General features: G+C 43.5%; 1 protein-coding gene across 2 annotated transcripts in view; it reads left to right on the forward strand.

Annotated features, from left to right (window-relative positions):
• The first annotated feature begins 288 nt into the window (after positions 1–288).
• The window catches only part of LOC124622270 (zinc finger protein 16), a 138,892-nt gene continuing 115,689 nt past the window's right edge, over positions 289–23,491 (forward strand). For both annotated transcript variants that reach the window (XM_047148043.1, XM_047147971.1), the window contains exon 1: positions 289–425. The gene's annotated coding sequence lies outside the window, so the exon portion shown is untranslated. The remainder of the gene's footprint in view (positions 426–23,491) is intronic.

Raw genomic sequence — 23,491 nt, forward strand, 5'->3', positions numbered from 1 at the left:
TTATGCAGTTTTTAAACTCATGAAACTGAAGTCTAACACTGAACAGTGACACATCTAAGCTTAGAAGATTGGAAAAGGCAACAGACTTGACTGGCAATACTTTAACCTCAAAATTTTCATTTTATATACTCCAACTTAATAGCAGAAAATTTTGAGAGCGTCAAATTGAAGTAGCGATGTGTAGCACGCTCTCAAGATTGTTATTTTGAAACTTTACTTCTGTTAATTGTAGGATCTGTGACTCAGTAGCACCAACCATTGAAGACACCAAAACTTGAACGATGTATCTGTAAACAGTCGAAAGTTGTTTCTATTATTGGGAGAATTTGGTTAGGTTTGTGTATTTTGAATCAAAATATTTCTAGATGCCGCACACAGGTGGGAGACACCAAAAGCGGCAAGGAAATGGAGAAAACTTAATGCAGGCAAGTGATCTTCATCCTAATTCAAAATTATTGCGGTCGACAACTACGTACTACTGTAGTGATAATAACGCAGACATACAACATATAAGTGTTGTCGAAGTTCTAGAGCCGTAAGTTGATCCTAACGACTCATATTAACGTAGTCGGGTTATTGCGGCTTTGTTTCAAGTGTGTCATCAAAGCTTTCTAGTGTTTATTGTACTTTGTTGACGATAATATAACCTCAAATTGTTTCGTTTCTCCGGTAGTTGTACATGTTGTTATTGATTGATAGAGGGCCACGTTACCTCATGGTAAACTAGATTTGTGTTTTTTAACCCACAAATCAACAGATTTGTCAGTTATTGTATTTTTCATAAATAATCGCCGTTTTGAAGCGTAAATTGGAATCCACTGTGCTTGTGTTAAGAGGTGATCTGTATTCATGAACAGATAGTGCAACCTAATTTAATGTTTTCTTTCTTTTCCCTTACGTATTAATTCGCAAGCTCTTGGTTGTTAAATTTCCCGTGTAGTATTCTGGTAACTTAAATTTTTTGTCTTAGTTTAGGTGCGAAGGCCTATAGAATATGTGTATGATCTTGAGTCTTATTCGTATGTATTGGATAAAAATATTAACGTTTGAAGAAATTATGAATACGAAATAAAGATAGTGACTTTGAAACTGTATTTCCTTTATAGGTAATGTCAGGGAACATGATATTTGTACGTCTTTATTAATTAAAATTAGGGAGTAATGCTGGAATGTTTATTTATTTTAATATTTCTGTTTCACGGATAGCCTGTTGTGTGAAGATTTGAGTATATAGAATCTGTATTCAGGGACTAATTTGTGATATTTATTTTACTCCATTGCAATGCCTCATAGAATTTCACTCCCAAGTGGTAGCAGTGTAACTTGCCAGAAGTGTTTCTCAAATACCAGGACATTACAACTCTTCTTGTGTGCTTTGGCGAGGAAAAAACTCTTTTATGAAGTCTTTTACGCATGGTTTGTCAACTAAGGAACAAACTAACTTTGTGACACTTCTGTGCTGAGTTATTTGAATGTTATGATATTTATGGTTAAAAATATAATATTTTTATTCGTTTTATTTAGCTTTGATATGGTTTGCTCACATTTGCATGGTGGTGTAAGTTATGTTTTGGTCCCCACCTTGCATTTTTTGATATGCTGCAAACATAAATGTTAGGTTGCACTGCTGTTATTTTATCGCCACCACCTTTATTTCTCTGTAACATTCATTGACTTAGTCAACTGACAACCAGATTGTCACTTTTCAACCTAACCTAGACCTTTGTTACTACAACCAAGATTTTGGGGCATAACCAAATTAGGCCATAGTCAAGAAAGTGTGTGTGGTGGCTTTCATGTAATCTCTGGGACATGAGCTCCAGGTTTGCAAAATTCTTCCATTAACAGAATATTCTTTTAGAGTATTCAGACTGGGGGGGGATCTTCCCTTGTTAGTGTGTACAAACTGTGAAGCAAGTCATGGTTTATGGGGTGAGTAAAGACATACAAATACAACACAAATTCAGGATGTTCTTTGTCCAGATATGCTTCACCTGGTAGATTCTGATATCATCAATCATTCCCATTTTTCAATAATGGTCTTCTTTGCCTGTGCCATTTCTTGTGAAATAATCTGCAAAAGTTTGCCCACAGATCAATCCATGGGCAGGTGTGGGTATATGAAGAAATTAGTGCAGATGAGTATGTCTACAAAGGAGGTAGATATCCTTTGTTGATAGTTTGGATTTGATTGTGTCCGTGCCCACAAGGTTTTTTTAATGATAGAATTTTTTCACACCCATTAGTAGACTACCTGATAGTGCACTGATGGACCAGTGGTGTTGTTAACATGGCAGAGGTATAAATCTTAGGAAACAACTTATGGATGATATCACTAACAACACAAAAGTATTAGCAAAACAAACATCATCCTCAATGGTTCAGTCTTCACTAGACTGATAAAGATCTAATAAACAGCATGATGTAAGCCACAATCCAGAAGAACTAAACCACATACTGTGAAAAAGCACGTAATCAACATCTACAACTCGAGCATACAAACAAAAAACACTACTGACTTAAGTATGTGATATATGGTGTCACACTTCAAAGAATATACTGATGGCTTGCATTGTTCACTAGACTCTAACTTTAAATCTGGCACTTGAGTAATATATGCTTATGACCCCTGATGACACATTAAAGAATCACCAAGATGAACATGTGTTTTTTGCATCTTTTCACTGATGCATCGTAATTTGGTTGGCCGCTTAAGGTACACTGCGTTAAGCGTAATTTTTGTTGTTCTAGGATGCTAGCCACTTGATGAGTTGGGCATTTGTTCATATTTAAAGCTTCAGTCAGTGTTAGTCACCAATACAAATGTAAATAAAACAAAAAGAAATTTTATTGTATTTAATTACTGCCATCATGAAAATATTTTATTTAAACCTCTGATAATTGTTTGAATGACTAACTGAAACTAGTCAAAATAGATCAACACTGAAGGATTGCAGTCTGAAGCGAGGTTGACAGGCACACAATTTAAAATGATACTTACACATCTTTAACTGTTTGGTACTTCCAAATAATAATTTTGTCTGGGGGGAGGTGGTGGGGGTGGGGGGGTAAATAATTGGATATTGTGTTTGGGCCCTGAAGATAAGGAAAAATGTTCTAATGCTATACGTATCATTATTATTGCTATTGTTATTAATATTATTTTTAGTGTTATTTTCATTGTCACATATAAAATTCCCATGTTCATTTATTATATTTCATTTCAGTACTGTCTACATATGTTACAACATTTCCTCACTGACAGAAATGTCCAGTTTTGAAATGAATAAATAGAAATGATTAACTACCACAAATTTATAGCTCAATAGCTCAAGCTGTTTTTTAAAGGAACTAAATTTCATCACACATTGTTGCCCAGGACTGGAAGAACTGAGTCGCAGTCTTCAACTGTTTCTCTTTATATTTTTAATGAATAATATCGCCCTCAGTATTCTTTGTGCCCTCAAATTCGCAGTTTCCCATCCAAACACCCTAAGGAATATACTTGTCCATCCCTATGATACTCCTTATTCTAACCGCATGTCCTATGGGTCATATGTATGTGCAGGTCACAAGTATGAGGTCGTCCCCTGCATCAGCCCATTTATCATTTCAGAGCTGTCACTGACACATCCTACTTCACCATAGGCAGGTGCTATGAAAGCAGTTGTTTCATCTACCAACTTTATTGTAACCACTCGACAGCTACCTGTACATGGGCACTGCCCAACTAGGATCAGCAGACAACCATACCAGCCAGTACCCCCTGCGGGTCCGGGGTAAGAATAGGCCCGAGGTATTCCTGCCTGTCGTAAGAGGCGACTAAAAGGAGTTTCAACCGTTTCGGCTTTCCATGTGATGGTCCCCCTTGGGGTTTGACCTCCATTTTTCAAAATTCTACAGAAGTACGAGCCTTTTGGGGAAGGATGCCTTACGTGGTGTACCACTGGTCCTCAGTGCACTAAGACCTTGGCACTCAGCATTGTACCGGCGTTGTAACCATACCCACTATTCCTCAAATTGGGCCTAAACGCCTGATGGGTTGTACAAGTTACGCCCATAGTGCGTCCCCACCTGCACCTACGATCATGATGGACTTTCCATGGCACCAGAAATCCAGCACGGTAGCCAGCCCGTTGTGATGGGGTCGTCATGTACCCTCTAGGTTGTAGCCCCCTGACAACACACGGATCCTACTGCCGATACCTGAACTGCACCCTCCCCACGTCGGCCAAGGAGTAGATGCCCGTCTCCTTGGGGCATCAGGACTCCCGGCAACGGTCATCCTGCCAGGTGGCCCTTGCTGAGGCTGGGTGGCGCCCGTGGGGAGAGCCCCTGGTCAGAGTGGGTGGTATCGGGGCGGACGTTTCGCAGATGAAACGTCAACACGTATCAGGTCGCTCTGCGGCCGAGTCTTTCAAAAGGAAAGGTACTGTCTCTGGTTCTGGTTCTCCTGCCCTTTCCCACTTGGCCACTCCCTGGGAGGAGGGACAGGCCCGCCGGCTTGGGGCGAAGTACTTCCCCCGCTATTTGGTCTGTTCTCGAACCGATGGGGGGACGTTCGCCACCTCCAAGCCCATGTTCTTTGTTCAGCACATTGAGGACATCTTCGGGGAAATCGAGGCTCTCAGTAAGATGCGTTCGGGGCCGTTCTTATAAAGACCACCTCCGCCACACAGTCGGCGGCGCTCCAGGCGTGCGACCGCCTAGGGGACATCCCAGTGTCCATTGTCCCACATCTGGCACTAAATAGGACGCAGGGGGTTATTTTTCATCGGGACCTCCTGCTGCAATCTGATAAGGAACTCAGGGCCATCCTGGAGCACTGAGGCGTGCATTTCGTCCGGCAAGTCCAGCGCGGCCCCAAAGACCATCGCATCGACACCGGGGCCTTTATCCTCGCCTTCGAGGGGGACGTTCTCCCGGAGAAGGTAAAGGTGAAGTGCTACTGGTGCGACGTGCGACCTTACGTCCCGCCTCCTATGCGCTGTTTCCGGTGTTTGCGCTTTGGACACATGTCGTCACGGTGTGAGCTGAGCCCCTTTGTGGCGATTGTGGACGTCCTCTTCGTGAGGAACATACATGCACCCCACCACCTCGGTGCGTTAATTGTCCTGGCATCCACTCGCCTAGATCCTTAGACTGCCCCGTATCAGAAGCAGAAGAAGATACAAGAACTCAAAACTTTGGATCGTCTCTCTTATTCTGAGGCCAGGAAGAAGTATGACCGCCTCCATCCCGTGCCATTGACCACTTCGTTTGCCTCAGTTGTGTCCACTCCTTCCGCGGTATCCTCACCCCTATCCTGTCCCCCCTCCGCCTCCTCCCCCCATCCGGGGTCTATGCCTCCGCCTCCCAAATCCCTCCCTTCCAGATCCTCCTCCCCCGTGGCCCCCGCCCCCTCTGCCCCAGGGGCCACCCTTCCTCCTCCTCCTCCTCCTCCTCCTCCTCCTCCCCCCCCCCCCCCCACCCCTCCCACCCCCCACCGCCTGAGAAGCGATCCTCTTCTCAGGCGTCCATCGGGGAAACGTTCCAGACCCCAGCTTCCGAGGTCCGGCGTTCCAAAACGGACCCCGAGCATGGGCACCTTCTTCGGGTTCCAGCCCACCATCCCTGTGCCTCCTCGGACTTCCAAGAAGAAGTCTCTATCCCCCTCTCCACCCCGGCGCGTTTCGTCTGACGCTCCATCCGTGAGTCGCTGCTCCCGGACGTCCTCAGTTTCACCGGGACGCTCTGCTGCCAGGTGCTCAGCTGGCCTCTCGTCGGCAAATGATGCTGCCCCTCCTACACAACCCAGGACAGCGGCCACAGCTGGTGACGACTCGATGGATCAGGATCCGCCTCCCGCCGGTTGTAGCGTTGTTCCCTCGAAACCTGGCCCTCCGCGGCCGTCGAAGTGACCAGCTCTTCCCCCGTCTCGTTCCCCCTCTTTTTTGACTAGCGATGGCCTTGTTACATTGAAACATAAGAGGTATTCGATCTAATCGGGAGGAATTACAACTGCTCCTCCGCCTGCACTGTCCGCTTGTCCTTGGTCTCCAGGAAACCAAGTTGTGCCCGACTGACCGTATTGCCTTTACCCACTATACCTTGGAGCGGTATGACCTCACCCCTGTGGACGGTATCCCAGCTCATAGTGGGGTCATGTTGCTCGTTCGGGACGATGTCTATTACCATCCCATCCCATTGACCACCTCACTCCAGGCAATAGCTGTCCGTATTACTCTTTCTGCTTTTACTTTTTCAGTTTGTACCATCTACACTCCATCGTCATCCGCAGTTAGTCGGGCTGACATGATGCACCTGATTGTTCAGCTTTCTCCGCCGTTTTTATTGTTTGGTGACTTCAATGCCTATCATCCCCTTTGGGGCTCTCCTGCATCCTGTCAAAGAGGCTCACTCTTGGCGGATGTCTTCAACCATCTCAATCTTGTCTGTCTCAATACTGGCGCCCTGACTTTCCTCTCGGACTCTACTCATACCTACTCCCACTTGGACCTCTCGATCTGTTCTACCACTCTTGCCCATCGGTTCGAGTGGTATGTCCTTTCTGACACCTATTCGAGCGACCACTTCCCCTGTGTCGTTCATCTCCTGCACCACACCCCATCCCCACGTCCTTCGAGCTGGAACGTACCGAAAGCTGACTGGGGACTTTACTTCCCCCTGGCGACCTTTCCGGACCATGATTTTCTCAGTTGTGACAGTCAGGTCGAATACCTCATGGCTGTTATCATCAATGCTGCCGAACGTCCCATTCCTCGTACTACCTCTTCTTCACGTCGCGTTTCCGTCCCCTGGTGGAATGAGGCTTGTAGAGACGCTATCCGTGCTCGACAACGTGCTTTATGCACCTTTCGCCGCCATCCTACGTTGGCGAATTGTATTGGATACAAACGACTCCGAGCGCATTGCCGTAGAGTCATCAAAGACAGCAAAAAAGCTTGTTGGGCCTCTTTCACCAGCTCCTTTAACAGTTTTACTCCCTCTTCTGTCGTCTGGGGTAGCCTGCACCGGCTGTCGGGCATTAAGGCCCACTCCTCGGTACCTGGCCTGACCTCAGGTAATGAGGTCCTTGTTGATCCTGTGGCTGTCTCCAACGCCTTCGGCCGGTTTTTCGCGGAGGTTTCAAGCTCCGCCCATTACCACCCTGCCTTCCTTCCCAGGAAAGAGGTAGAAGAGGCTCGGCGACCTTCCTTCCACTCGCTGAATCTGGAAACTTATAAAGCCCCCTTTACTATGCGGGAACTCGAACGTGCGCTTGCACTGTCCCGGTCCTCTGCTCTGGGGCCAGATGCCATTCACGTTCAGATGCTGGCACACCTTTCTCCGGCGGGCAAAAGCTTCCTTCTTCGTACCTACAATCGCGTCTGGACCGAAGGTCAGGTCCCCATGCGTTGGCGTGACGCCGTCGTTGTTCCTATACCCAAACCCAGGAAGGATAGACACCTTCCTTCTAGTTACCGCCCCATTTCTCTTACAAGCTGTGTCTGTAAGGTGATGGAGCGCATGGTTAATGCTCGGTTAATCTGGATTCTTGAATCTTGACGGCTACTTACCAATGTCCAATGCGGCTTTCGTCGCCGCCGCTCCGCTGTTGACCACCTTGTGACCTTGTCGACATTCATCATGAACAACTTTTTGCGAAGGCGCCAAACGGTAGCCGTGTTCTTCGATTTGGAGAAGGCTTATGATACCTATTGGAGAGGAGGTACCGTCCGCACTATGCACAGGTGGGGCCTACGCGGTCGCCTGCCCCTTTTTATTGATTCCTTTTTAACGGATCGAAAGTTTAGGGTACGTGTGGGTTCCGTATTGTCCGACGTCTTCCTCCAGGACAACGGAGTGCCTCAGGGCTCCGTCTTGAGCGTAGCCCTTTTTGCCATCGCGATCAATCCAATTATGGATTGCATTCCACCTAATGTCTCAGGCTCTCTCTTTGTCGATGACTTCGTGATCTACTGCAGTGCCCAGAGAACATGCCTCCTGGAGCGCTGCCTTCAGCGTTGTCTAGACAGCCTATACTCGTGGAGCGTGGCAAATGGCTTCCGGTTCTCTGAAGAGAAGACGGTTTGTATCAACTTTTGGCGATATAAAGCGTTCCTTCCGCCATCCTTACATCTCGGTCCCGTTGTTCTCCCATTCGTGGAAACAACTAAGTTTCTAGGGCTCACATTGGACAGGAAACTTTGTTGGTCTCGCCGCATGTCTCTTTTTTGGCGGCCCGTTGTACACGTTCCCTTAATGTCCTCAGAGTTCTTAGTGGTTCATCTTGGGGAGCGGATCGCACTGTCCTGCTTCGCTTGTATCGGTCCATAGTCCGATCGAAGCTGGATTATGGGAGCTTCGTCTACTCGTCTGCTTGGCCATCCCTCTTACGCCGTCTCAACTCCATCCACCATCGGGGGTTACGTCTTGCGACCGGAGCCTTCTACACTAGTCCTGTCGAGAGTCTTTATGCTGAAGCTGCCGAATTACCATTGACCTACCGGCGCGACGTACTGCTGTGTCGGTATGCCTGCCGGCTGTTGTCTATGCCCGACCACCGCTCTTATCAGCCCTTCTTCGCTTGTGGTGGGATGCTTGGTCATCCCTCCAAGGAAACAAGCTCCGGGCAGTAAAACCGCTCCCAACTGCTTGGACAACCTCCTCCCGACCATCTCGGCGAGAAGAGGTCCTTCTGACCAGGTTGCGGATTGGGCATTGCCGGTTTAGCCACCGGTGACCCAGCCCCTCAGTGCCCTTGTGGTCAGGCATTAACAGTGCGCCATGTTTTATTGTCGTGTCCCCGCTTTAGTCAATCTCGTGTTGTCCTGTCCCTGCCATCTACTTTACCGGATATTTTAGCTGATGACGCTCGAGCAGCTGCTCGTTTTCTGCGTTTTATAACTTTGACTGGCTTGGCCGAAGACATCTAACTTTTTTACTTATTTTATCTGCATCTTTGTCAAGCCTTTCTGGTGTCCCCCCCCCCCCCCCCCCCCCCCCTCCCCTTGAGTTTTACTAGATTCCATGTGCTCTAACACCTGAATTGGTTATTCTGGCCTGCAGGTGGAAACTATCCCTCCAGTACATCTGCTATTTACTGAGCCCCTGATCTTAATCTCCTCTAGTCTAGGTTCTCGACATGTATCTCTGTTCCCTGTCAGTTCCACCCTCGAGCCCCCATCCCATCTTAACACTTCACCTTGTACTTTATTTCCTCATCCTAGCTCACTTGTATCTTGCTTTCATTATACACACATCAAAAAAAGTTTTGCGTCACCCCAGTTCCCAGAACTCCTGAAGATAGACATTGACTGTGGATATTGTATCACAGACACAGCCCCATTGACTGTTCAGAGATGTCACTAAACCTGCCCAAAGATGTAAATGATCGATGAGCAGGGCCTATTAGACGGAGGAGGTCCAACAGCAGATCAGTTCCATTCATTCCACCAGGAAGTAGGTACACAGCTCGTGTCATCTGTAGTACAACCATGCCTAGATCGACAATACCACTGTTCAATTGTGTCCGCATTGTTACTTTGTGCCAGGAAGGGCTCTCAACAAGGGACGTGTCCAGGCGTCTTGGAGTGAACCAAAGCAATGTTGTTCGGACATGGGGGAGATACAGAGAAACAGGAACTGTCGATGACAGGCTTTGCTCAAGCCACCCTAGGCCTACTCCTGCAGTGGATGACCGCTACCTACGGGCTATGGCTTGGAGGAACCCTGACAGCATCGCTACCGGGTTGAATAACGCTTTTTGTGCAGCCACAGGACGTCGTGTTACGACTGTGCGCAGGAGGGTGCATGATGCGCAACTTCGCTCCCAACATCCATGGCGAGGTCCATCTTTGCAACCACGACACCATGCAGCGTGGTACAGATGGGCCCAACAACATGCCGAATGGATCACTCAGGATTGGCACCATGTTCTCTTCACCGATGAGTGTCGCATATGCCTTCAACCAGACCCGATCAGGCTGAATGCCTTAGATGCACTGTCCAGCGAGTGCAGCAAGCTGGAAGTTTCCTGCTGTTTTGGGGTGGCATTATTTGGGGCCGATGTATGCCGCTGGTGGTCATGGAAGACGCCTTAATGGCTGTACAATACGTGAATGCCATCCTCCGACCGATAATGCAATCATATCGGCAGCATATTGGCAAAGAATTTGTCTTCATGGACAACAATTCGTGCCCAAATTGTGCATGTCTTGTGAATGACTTCCTTCAGGATAACAACATTGCTTGAATAGAGTGGCCAGCATATTTTCCAGACATGAACCCTGTTGAACATGTGTGGGATAGATTGAAAAGGGCTATTTATACACGACGTGACCCACCAACTACTCTGAGGGATCTACGCCGAATTGCCATTAAGGAGTGGGACAATCTGGACCAACAGTCCCTTGATGAACTTGTGGATAGTATGCCATGACAAATACAGGCGTGCGTCAATGCAAGAGGATCTGCTACTGTGTATTAGAGGTACCAGTGTGTACAGCAATCTGGACCGCCATCTCTGAAGGTCATGGTGATACAACAATCAATGTGTGGCTTTCATGAGCAATAAAAAGGGTGGAAATGATGTTTATGTTGATCTCTCTTCCAATTTTCTGCACAGGTTCCAGAACTCTCAGAACCGAGGTAATGCAAAACTTTTTTTGATGTGTGTATGTTTCACTTAGTTTGGAACCATCACCCCACTTTTCCCTCTACTACCGTATCCATTTCTCAATACAGGTTCATATCCTTATGGGGTATAACTATTCGTGTCCAGGACAATCTCCTAGGCCTCCGCCCAGTCTTGGCATCACCAAGAGGTGATCATCGTTGAAAAATATTGGACCTGTGTCCGCGTAGGAGTGAGGAAGGAAACACACTCCACCTAGCAGAGTGCCGTTACAGGAGAGAATTCGCACCCTGCACCACCAATCAGGAGTAGTGATGAGCAGCTATCATGTGATTCCTCCCTCAGACTCCTAATTACCCACACACATAGTGTACACAGGGGGTGGGGAGTGGTAGGTAGATTCATTGTTAGTAGTTCGGGAAACAAACAACTTCTACTGAGGTGAAAATCCTTCTGTGGCAAATAAATCAGCCATTCAAAATATTTTTAAAGACAAATTTAAAATTACTCTTGGACATGATGGGCTACCTGTACTCTTCTGTAACATTCTGTAAGTCACATGTGTCTCCGGACTATTGCAAGTAGGAAGCATCTTGGGGAAATTGGTCTTCAATTTTTGAGTTCTGATTTGGAGTATTCCAGGGTACCAGGCTTGGAGGTGGTTGGCATCCTCAGTGCTCCATAATTGTGTGATCTAGGCATGCTATCAGCAGTCTCAATTAGACTTAATAGTAGAACTTCTTGTTTTGCAGAGAGCAGGAATCTTAGCATAATGATCCAGATTGCAATGATTGTACAAACACTATAAAAACTGACAGGGTGGAGAGGCAAAACAGTCATTGACAGGCAATCTTTGGTGAACCTGCTGCATCCCAGTCATAGCACACTTCCCTAGATATATTGGGTTGCGGTTAGATTGACTAGTTTCGTGGCTGTTTGAGGATAGGAAACAGAAAATTTAAATCAAAAATTCCAATCATCCAGTTGCATTAGCTTACCCCTGGTAGGCATCAACGCTCATCCAGACAGGGAAACTAAAGAGGCCAGACATTTAGACTAATCTACATCTACACTCTGCAAACTACTGTGAATTGTATGGCAGAGGGTATGTCCCATTGTACCAGTTATTAGAACTTCTTCCCAAGCCATTCAAGTAAGGAGTGCAGGAATAATGATGGTTTGAATGCCTCTGTGTATGCTGTAATTATTCTAATATTGTCCTCTACTGTGAATGCTGTTGTCAGATATGGAATGAGTTGATTGACATTCGTAAGCAACTGGAAATTGTCTAACTACTGTCTAATAGTTGGCAGCTACTGCAGATTGGTTTGTTGGAAGAGCTCCTGAGAGGCATGTACTTGTGGTACTGGTACCAAAGATACCTCAAGTATTACCATCTCCTGTGGATCCTGTCTCCGTTACAGAAAGTATGGGCCTGTGATTACTCATCCACTTGACTGTGAGTGGCGTTTCAATGATAGAGCTACACATCCTGTACAGGATGGATGGGGGCCAGGGAGGACACAGGGTGTTATACCGATTCCTCTAATCAATAAGTTCAAGGTGCTGTCTTTCACTGAAACTGAGCCAGTGGGACTACCTTTACCTATTTTGGGGAAACCTGTTTAGTCCAGTGTCAAGAGGAAGCAAATACAAAAGGGTACGAATTAGGGGTCTATTAATCATTGGCAATTCAAATTTATGGAGAACGATGTTACCCCTTGGAGGAATGGCAGCAGGGGATAGGAAAGGACACCTGGTGCACTCAGTGTGTGTGTGTGTGTGTGTGTGTGTGTGTGTGTGTGTGTGTCTGGGGGCACGTTCAGCTTATTGAAGGGGCTATTCCAGCAGCAATTGAGGGAACAGGCTGCAACCTACTGCAAATCATGACACACGTTGGAATGAATGATGCCTGTCATCTGGTCACAGAGGTCATACTTGAATCATTCCAGTGACTGGCAGAGAAGAACAGCCTTGTGCACAGCATTGGCCCCAGAACTGATTGTCTCCCCTTGGTTCTGAGTCAAACGGAAGGACTGAATCAGAGACTTCGAAGTTTCTGTGACAGGCTAGGCTTGGCTTCCTGGACTGGCAGCATAGGGTTGATAACTGTACGGTGTGCATTACACATAAGAGGCTGCTCCCCAGGTAGATGACTGTGTGTGGGATGCACACAAAAGTTTTTTAGATTATGTAACTCTTCATTCAATCCAGATAATGGTACCTGTAAGAAAGCGAGAAGTATCAGTCTAATCTCAAAAGAAATGCCTCCCACAGGTGACAGTATTAAAATCCAAGTGGTTAACTGCTGAAGCATTGACAACAAAGTGGCTGAGTTCAAAGTGATCTTGGGAAGCACTGAAGCTCACATAATACTAGGTACTGAAAGCTGGTTGAAACCTGAAATTTATAGCAGTGAGATTTATGTGGAAAATTTTAACATATATCAAAAAAATAAGCTAATGTGAAAGGGAGGTGATGTATTTGTCACAATAGGCAAGACACTCAAATCTACCAAGATAGAAATTGAAGAAATTGGGCAAGGCTCAGTATCAGGGGGAGGGCAAAAAATGGTAATTTGATCCTTCAATCTCCCACCAGACTTGTCTCCTGATGTAGCCAAGAACTTCAGAGAAAACCTCATTTTACTTGTACGCAAGTTCCCCAATCGTTGATTTGATTTTGGCAGGGAAGCTAAAACAGCTTTGGTCTAACCCGCCACTGCCTGCACTGAAACCGAGTTCATTGTACAGTATCGCTCCCTATATATCTAGTAAAGCCAACCAATGCCCTTAAATGGTGCAAGGAGTCCCTTTACCATTTCTTTCTTAGACACAATTTCTTCAGGTCTAGTTGTCACAAAAATTCTGTGTCTCTTGCTCTCTAATGCCATGCATTCGAAGATTGGGTGTGATGCAGTTTCTTCACTCTCATTACAGATCCTATATTTGGGGTCTTCTTCCGTTATACCCATTGTATGTAGGAGTGTTTTTGAAATTACCATGGTTGGTCATCAGTCCAACCATGAGTTTAATCTCTTTCCTGTTCAAGCCAAGGATTACAGAGCTTCTTTTAAAACACATCCTTTGGCATCATTACCTTACCATGTTTTTGTTTGTAGACCTTGGTCCAGTATTCTATGTGCTGTCTACTAAGCCAGTTCTGGAGTTCTAGTTTGATCATAGACTTTGTTATTGTCAGGACAGGTTCCGGTCCAATGAATGGAGCCTGTGCCCCCATCCTGGCCAATCTGTCGGCTTGTTCATTGCCACCGATCCCTGAGTGGCCAGGGACCCACATTTGGTTTACGCTATTGCTTCCCTCTCGCTTCACCAGAGCCCTGTGACATTCTGCAACAATCTTAGATTCTGCAACAATCTTAGATCTTGTTGCAGGAGCTGCAGTAGTTTTATATCTGAATGAGGAACTTGAAACTTTCATCAGAGAGCAGGAGCATGTAGAGAAACTAAGGCCCAAGTTTAAATGGTTAGTTGACCATACACTGGGTGATACCCAGTAGAATAGACCATAATGCGAGGGATCGTCTGTGGCATACAGTCACTGTAAAATAATGTCTAAAGAAACAGAGACTACTGCATAATAGGTGTAAACGAAAGCATAAGACTATAGATAGAAAGATTCTGAATGAAACATTGTTGCCTGTCAAGAGAGCAATGCATGATGCCTTCAATGACTACCATAGCAGAATATTGTGAAATGATATTTCACAAAATCTAAAGAAATTCTGGTCATATGTCAAGGCTGTTAGTGGCATCAAAATAAGTGCCTAGTCCCTAGCAAATGAGGCAGGAATTGCAATTGAGAGTAGCAAAGAAACGTCTGAAATGCCTAGCTCTGTTTTCAAACTTTCCTTTACAAATGGAAACACAGGAGAATTGTCTCTTAATCCTTGCACCTTTGAAAAGTCGAGTGAAAGAAATATTAGTGTCAGTGGTGTTAAGAAACAGCTGAAACTTTTAAAACTGAATAAAGCTCCAGGGCCTGATAGAACCCCTGTCAGGTTCAGTACTGACTTTGCGGCTTAGTTAACCCCTCAAGTTTCAAGAAACAGCTTTGTATTATGACTGTGGGAGTATACTACAATCCCTCTATGTATCACTCACATCTTCTGCTAGTATAAAAGTTTGTTTAAATACTACGGTGTAGTTTGTTCGAATGTCTTTTTTTCATATGTTGAGAAGATGCTACACTTAGAAATTGACACTCCTTTACATACATGATGGTCTGCAGGCAGTAACAAGTGGACTTAACAAGGTATAAGAAAATCCAAGGTCTGGCCATGAAGCTTGGTAATGATGTTAGTCCTTTTTTGCTCAATAAACCTCCAGTACAGCATGTTTTTCTCAGGGAAAGGTGACTTGAGAAGAGACATTGGCTGTAGAAGTCTTCATTTGGCTTTTCATGGAATTATCTCAATTGAAAATCACCTTGTCATCATTCTGTAAATGCCTGCCATTTAATGCTTTCTTCATCTGAGGAAAAAAATGATAGTTATTGGATCCCATGCCGGGAGAGTACAGTGGATGGGGTAAAATGTGATAGCCCAAAGAAGCAGCATGTGGGTCTGTGTCCTGTGCAGCATGAGCTGCTCCGTTTAGGAGCAAAAACACCGCTTGGTCCACTTCGCACAATTCATAATCCTGACAACTTCCCATGTCCTTGTCAGGAGATTTCGGCAGTGTTCTCCTGTAATGCTTTGACCCTTATGAGAATAATCTGTTAGTATCACACCTTACCAGTCCCAAAAACCTTCAGCAACACATTTCACAGTGACTATTGGGTCTTCACCTTTATTGATAATGGTGAATCCACATATTTCTGCTGATTGTTTTCATTTTTTGTCTCGAATCATTGTGATACACACAGCACTCATCCATGATGATTAAGCATCTAAATAAGTCATCTGGATTGGCCTGATGTATCTGTAACATTTCTATGGCTGTCCCAGTTTGGTACACTTTTTGAGTGAGTGTAACTAGTCATGGCTTACAGTGAATGGTGGGCTTTGTGATGTTCCAAATGCGTGAGATGTTGCAAATTGTTCTGTGACTGGTTTTCACTTTTCCCACCATTACCTAGATTGTGCTATACGAGTCCTCAAAGCACAGAGCCTCCACTTATCTTACATTTTCTGGTTCTACACAGAGATTGTCTGCTACGTTGGTCTTCGTCATTCAGACTTGTTTGATCATAAGGGAAACATCTGTGCCACTTGACCACTGTGTAATATTATGGTGCATTTTTGCCATATGCCTCCACCAGCTTGGCATGAATTTTTGTAGAGTTGTTCCTGTCAAATACAAAAAACTAATAATGACATGATGCTCAAATTTATCATTGGGATGTGCTCTTTTTTGGTCCCTCTAGTGGTGTGCTATGGTACTGTGGTGCAGGGATTTCTGGGTCTACTGAGACATGTAACTGCAAAACAAAAAAATAACTATGTAACATGTTTTCGATGTTATAGTTAAAACTGTATGGTTATCCATACAAAAACTGGGAAATGATGCAACATGCTTGTAGATGCTGTAGATACTGAAAGAGGGAAAATAGATGTTTCACTTATCTTACCTTGGGGTGGGGAGGGCGACATTTCAGAGAAAACAAGAGACTTCATTTTAATATTTAAATCTTCTATATTGGCCATACATATTGTGGGTGGATGCATTTATCTGAAATTATGGCTATATATTGCAAATACCCGATACTTTAAATAACAGAAGTGCGTTATAGTACTGTCATAAACAATGGTTTGATACTTGCAGGAGATATGGCCAAACAGCACACAAGGCTGTTGTGGCATTCTACATTCTGTGAATGTACTTTAATTGTTCAGAACCATTTCCCTCTTAGAACAGAGACTGTTGTTTTTGTGCTGATGGAAAGATAACGCAGCAGTGTTGCTTCAAGATAGGTGTTTTCAGCAGCACTAGTTGTCAAGCCTGCCACTTCCTGTGCAGTGGTACACATCTCAAACTTTAAACATATGGAATTCACTATTTTGCTGTCTGTGTTATCAAAATAAAGTGAGCATTTCTGTACTTCCGACATTTCAACAAGAACATAGAACAAGGGCTGCAGCAACTTCAAAGAGAATTGGAAAAAAAACCAGCTGATTAGAAACTTTTTTAAATTCAAATGATAAAGATGAATGTATTGTGCATTATAATGACTTTGCTAAAAGACCTTCAAGCCCAAATATCACCTATCCCTTGCCACACTCTGCCTCTCAGGAGCACATCACCAAAAAAGAACAACAGGGGAGAAGACAACTCACTTTGATTAATGGGCGCCATACTATAATGAAATGTAAATGGTTTTAGAACTTACACGAAGAAATTCAAACATTTGCCACAGAAGAAACCACTGTGCCAATTTTCACAGCAGACATATTTTAAACATCTGATCCTCCTGTGCTAAGAGGCTATGCTCTCTACAAGAAAGATAATCTTATCTGTGACAGATCTGAAGGAGTTGTGACATTATCATAACAAATAATGCGAGAGGCTACCCAGAAGTTCACATAGCACACAGATAAATAAAATTACACTTTACTTAGCTCCTGTTCACCACAATTACCTTAAAAGTAATCATATTGGGGGTGTATACACTGCTCCCAGCAGTTTTTCCATGAACTGAAAACTGCTTGGAACTCATTTTTTTTTGTGGTGCAGTTTACTATCACTTGCCATTCTGCTGGAATCTCCCCAATGGTATGAAATCTTCAGCCTTTTAACACGAGTTTCATTCTGGGGAACAGAAAAAAGTCTCTTGGTGCCAAGTTGGCTGAGTACGATGGATGAGAAATAACTGTCATTTTGTTTTTTGCCAGAAACTCCTGGGTTATCGATGCATTATCATGATGGAGGAACCAATTGCCTGTGCGCCATTTTTCTAAGTGATTTCTTCTGACATTTTCCCTCACAACATCATGGTAGAACACTGAAATGCCAGACTAACAAAGAGGTTCAAGCTCCATATTGGCAATTCCTTCCCTTTTGAAGAAACATGTGAACATGGATTTCACATTAATCTTCACTTGCTGGGCTTCCTTGTGATGGGGTGATGGTGGGTTGTTCCATTGTTACTTAGTTTTACGATCATACCCGTAAACCCAGCTTTCGTCACTGTTAATAAATGTCAGAAGAAAATCTGGTTCTCTGTCAAGCCTTCCTTGAAATTCTCAGCAGACTTGCATGCAATGCTGTTTCTGCTTGTCGCTGACAATTCATGGCACACACTTTGAGGTAATCCCTTGGGTGTGCAGTTTGTCAGACAAAATCGTCTGACATGCCCCCTATGACATTGCATATATCCACCTACAATCTTCTAGTACTGTATTCGGAACAGCGGCATCATTTTTGTGCAACAGGTTCCAATGGGGAAATGCACACAATGAGTAAAATGTAACCATCTAGCACAAAGCTGCCCCTGGTACTGGCTCTCAAAGGATGTGGGAGGTACCACCTGGTGGTGTTCCATTGTACTGACTAGACTTAGGAAGTTAAACATACATTCTGCGAACTTTTGGGTAACATCTTATATACACTACGCATCACCTGTCTCACTCACCTTAAACTTGCAGACAGTAGCTTGCATACATTGCTGAAAATTGTATGCACAGCTTAGGGATAGCTAATTGCTCACTTAAAGAAGATTCTCTCACAGCTCTAATCAAGCAACTCCTTCAGAGATATTTCCTTGTAGGGCTGTTATGATGCACACAATGTGCTTTGGGGTTCCACCTCTACCTACCAAAGGGATGAGTTCTTGAGAGCCTCATTTTATCAAAAGGTGCCTGTTACTTGAACAGATGTTGAACCTGTTTCAGCTGAGCTAGAGGGTTTCTTTCTGCCCACCTTCCAACCATTGACGTTTCATTTTGTTCACCCGCTCTTGCAGATATTGATGAATGGGAGGTGGACACCTAATCTTCACTGTGCTTACCACTTCTCAATCTGGACACACTTTCCCAAGGTTATGAAATAAGCAGCTGAAATGGATGCAGAGCCTTATACAGAGATCTTGATGGAGAGGATCAGATACGTACAGTAGGAGGAGCAGGAAACAGCTGGGCTAACAACGTAGAATATAGTATTAAAGGTTACCTGGAGGAAATAGGAGCAGCAACAGCATACAATCATGAAGAGTTTGTGGAGGTTTTGCAGTGCCATGGCCAGCTCTTGAAGAGCTGAGTGGATTGCTTTGGACTGAAACAGTCTCACATCTGTGCAGTGCTTGTTGTCACAGTTGGAAGATGGGGATACATAAATCATGGCCTTCATCTGAATATGAGGGAAAGGAAAGATTAGCTGAGCATCTTGCAGTAAGTGTAAGGGGGTTACGAGCACACAAGACAAAAGCCCTGTGATTATTAGATTCAGAGGGGGACTGGAGTCAGAGACGGTACATATTTTAGGTTAGACAGACAATATTGAAAGAAATTAGAACTGTACATGGTCATAATACACGTAACAGTTTCGAGAAAAATCAAATTTATTTCTTTCATCAAAAACTTAAGTGGCTGCAAAAGAAGGTTGGTGAGTTTTTTGTTCACCTTGAAGCCATGTATAATTCTGAAGTATGGATGATTTGTGTGCCTCGGAACACCATTTAACTACAGGGATGGAAAAGTCAAATATCAAGTGTTATAGATTAGCATAATTTTTGTGTAGAGTTAACATGGGAAAAGGATGAATTGCAAGATTTATGAAAGTTGTACATAAAATAAAAAAAATTGAAACAAATAGTTTTGTGTAGATCACATCCTACGAGCATGTGCTTGTGAGTTGTTACTGCAGAATACTTCCCTGGTCATTGTAAAAGTCTGCATAACCCCTCTAGAAAACTGCCAGCAATTTATAAGAAACCTAGATGCATTATTGTGCTGCCTGTCAGACAAGAAGAAACAATAGCAAGTGGAGATTTTCATGTAGATTTCCTAAAGGATATGATCAGGAAAAAAACTAGAATCAGTAATTTGACATTTCAATCAAATTTCCGTACTCAATTTTCCAACTTGGATAGGACTACACTCACCGATAATATTTTTATTAACAGTGCTTAGGCTGAAACAATTAATGTGTACCCAATTGTTAATAGAGTAAGTGATCATGATGAATGATTAATGGAAATAAACAATATAACGCCTCACTGCTGTAGGCAGGTTCACATAAAACAATTAGACTAGTTAATAATAACATAATAGAACATATTAAGAGTAAGTTAAAACAGTAGAGGTGGTATAGGATCAGGTATATATAGAAAGAGATGCTAATGTCAATTTCAACTTATTCCATAGAAAATTAATCTCAGTATCTGAAAGTTGCTTTTCTAAAAAATTATCTAGAAGATTCATTAAAATACAAGCAAACTGTGAATAACTGAAGGAATTAAAAGCTCACTTACGGAGAAGAGGGAAATTTATATAAAGGCCAGAATAAGTCAAGACCCGACATTACATGCATACTACAAAAAATATGGTAGTATTTTAAGGAAGGTAATTCAAATGTCAAGAAGTACAAATGTCCTAACAGAAATTAATAACACAAACAATAAGATAAAAACCAGGCCTCTGTGGAATATTGTAATGTGGTAGACAGGACTGCCAGTCAGTGTACAAGGAAAAAAACTAGAATCAGTAATTTGACATTTCAATCAAATTTCCGTACTCAATTTTCCTACTTGGATTGGACTACACTCACCGATAATATTTTTATTAACAGTGCTTAGGCTGAAACAATTAATGTGTACCCACTTGTTAATAGAAATGACAATGTTGTGACTGATAATTCACAAGTTGTGAGTATTTTTTATAGTCACTTTCTAAATGTAACAGCAAAAATAGAATTAAATAGTTTACTTCAAGAAGCAAGAGAATATATTAAAAATATAATTCCACAAAACTTTAAGTAACTAGAAGTATCACCAGTGTCCTTTGCTGAAATTAATAAATTTGTTAAAAATCTAAAAAACAAAAGCTCATATGTTGTTGATGGAGTATCAAACAGAATTCTGAAAAGTTATTGTTACTTAATATGTAATGTCCTTAGTGATTATATAACGCATCTCAGGCGTCATAAGAAAGGTGATAAAAAAGAGTTAAATAGCTATTGTCTGATTTCTTTACTTACATCTTTTAAAAGATGTTTGAAAAAGTAATGTATTCAAATAATTTTGATATGTACACTCTGCTAGGAGCCCCTCTCATACTAGCATCACGAGTGACCAACCCCTGCAAAGCCGTAGGGGCATACATGCAGATAACAGCCAGAGGACCTCACACATGTGCTGGGCTGATAGGCGGCAGTGTGAGTGCCAACATAGGTCACTGGCTCTGTGGGCCTGATTGCTTCTGTGGGGTTATATGGCCACAAATTCATCAGGCTGTATCCTGGCACAGCCAGGGTAAATACGCCAGCACTACACTGCACCAGCCAGTTTGTTTCTTTGAGTTGACGGCCAGTTTTATGCTCGGATCCAGTTCTAGGCAACTGCCTTCACTGCACGCGTCCATGTGTTTGCTACAATGGGAGCCACAAACATTCTCAGTTTAGACCTTTTCAACACCTTGGGTTTGGAATTCCATGACTCTGCTAATAGTATCCAGCCATCTATGTCTTACAACACATCAACCCAGCTGATGAAAATCTGACATTCTTGCTGTACTGATACGAGATCTATATCTCTTCATACTTACCAGACAGTAGCACAGAATACCATGCTGTCCGTCCATGGCTTGTCTATCTTCAGTTTCCCTCAGACTGCAAATGGAGCATGACCAATTATTAGTGTGGTTTGTGTAGTACAGCATTTGCAGAACAGTAGTAGTGTAGAAGAAGAAGAAGAAGAAGAAGAAGAAGAAGAAGAAGAGGGAGGAGGAGGGTACATTGGATCCATGGATTCAATATAGGAAGTGATAAAGTAGGTGAATTTTTTGTTCTTTTTGAGGAATTCAGGGACGATGGAGATAAGTTTTAATTATTTTTGGAGAAGTTTATGAGCATTTGGTGATCTCCATGCATGAATGAAGAGTTCCATTTAATGCTGCTACTCATCCTTCACTTGAAGTATCCAGCTGTACAAATGTTGGCAACTACATTCAAGTGAGTGGAAAAAATAGTTAAAATTTAAAAAAAATTGGGCAGCATCAACACCTTCTATGACCATTCTCTGGACACCAATTAGCAGTTGCTGAAAGAGTGTTCTATTATCACCAGTCTGCAAATGGACCTGAAAGTATAACATGAAGTAAATGCACACAAGGGGAAATTTCTGCCAATAAGGTACAAGAAATGATGATGAATTATTTTATGACACCCGAGGGCTCTGTAAAATGGCAATTATCTAATACTTAATGTGGTACTGATTATAAGAAAAAATTGTGTATTTAATGTAAATGAAATAATGATTCGTGTTTCCAGTAATCATCTCTGTCTATGTCACACACTCGTTCAAAACCTTCGATCTTGCAAACTTTGTTCCACGCATTCCTTGTTTGTATTCTTTCCATATAACTGCCCAAAGTCTTGCCCATCCTGAAGTAATATTGTAACAATTTTGATATCAAGTTTTGCCACGAGACAATAGAACTGTCCAGAACAGATTGAACCGCCAAACAAAGCAAAACACAACGGACCGGGGCAGATGATAGTTGCCAGGTATATGTGAAGCCCTCTACTCTCTTACTTCATCCACTACCTGCACCAGGTGTACCACACAACTCCGACAGCAGGCCAACGCAATGGGGACGACCGGCATTCCACAGCCTCAGCCCAGCTGTCAGCTGTTGTTCAGCTGTCCATGTCTTCTGTTGGCCTTGTATGAAAAGTCCACTCACCTTTACAGCCAGTTAGCTGTATTGGTTGTTGCCTGCTAGATGGATATGAAATAACCCTATGGCCAGCGTATATTTATGGGGTTTGTGCAACAAATAGGAATCCGTTTTTTCACGCATCAAAGTCCACTGCAGTCTTCAGTCTAGAGGCCACATCCTGGTGATGCCTCAGGTAATCAACAATGGCTCGATGTTGTGGCCGCAACTGGTGGTAGCAAAGTGTTGGAGATCCTAATGATTTCCTTAACCAGAGCTATGATTGACTGAACAGTACTGTGGGCAGCATCTGGCCCAGAGGACTCGAAAGAATGAAATGGTCTGGCACAGCACAACGCAGGTTGTTTTTCCACTATGACTGGGATGGCCCACTAACTCTCAGGTACTGCAATCAAAATGCCCTCATCTTGCAGGCATTGGAGTTCTTTGCTGCGTTTCTTGAAAGTGTGCAATGTACTTTTGCAGACTGGGTAAGCTAAAGAACTCCAATGCCTGCAAGATGAGAGCATTTTGATTGCAATCCCTGAAAGTTGGGCCATCCCAGTCATACTGGAAAAAACAACCTGTGTTGTGCTGTGCCAGACCATTTCATTCTTTCGGGTCCTCTGGGCTAGATACTGCCCACAGTAGTGTTTTGTCAATCAGAGCTCTGCTGAAGGAAATCATTAGAATCTTCAACACTGCTACCGCCAGTTGCGGCCACAACATGGAGCCATTGTTGATTACCTGAGGCATCATCTAGATGTGGCCTCTAGACTGAAGACTGCAGTGGACTTTGGTATTGGCTGTCACCATTACTCTGTGTTCTAATTTTTCAACTCCAAAGTGAACATAATAGACTTTAACTTTGTCATTTATTGGGGCCATCTGTCTAATTAAGGGCTTGGCCATCTGTCCAGTTAAGGGCTTGTGGTGATCAAATGATAATCAAAACTTTACCACAAATGGTTCTTGTAAAAACTTGTTCCAGGAAGGAGTCTTTCATTTATGTGTTCTTTAACAAACTTTTCTGCATTGTT

Source organism: Schistocerca americana, chromosome 1, assembly GCF_021461395.2.
Source record: "Schistocerca americana isolate TAMUIC-IGC-003095 chromosome 1, iqSchAmer2.1, whole genome shotgun sequence".
NCBI classification, from domain to species: domain Eukaryota; kingdom Metazoa; phylum Arthropoda; class Insecta; order Orthoptera; family Acrididae; genus Schistocerca; species Schistocerca americana.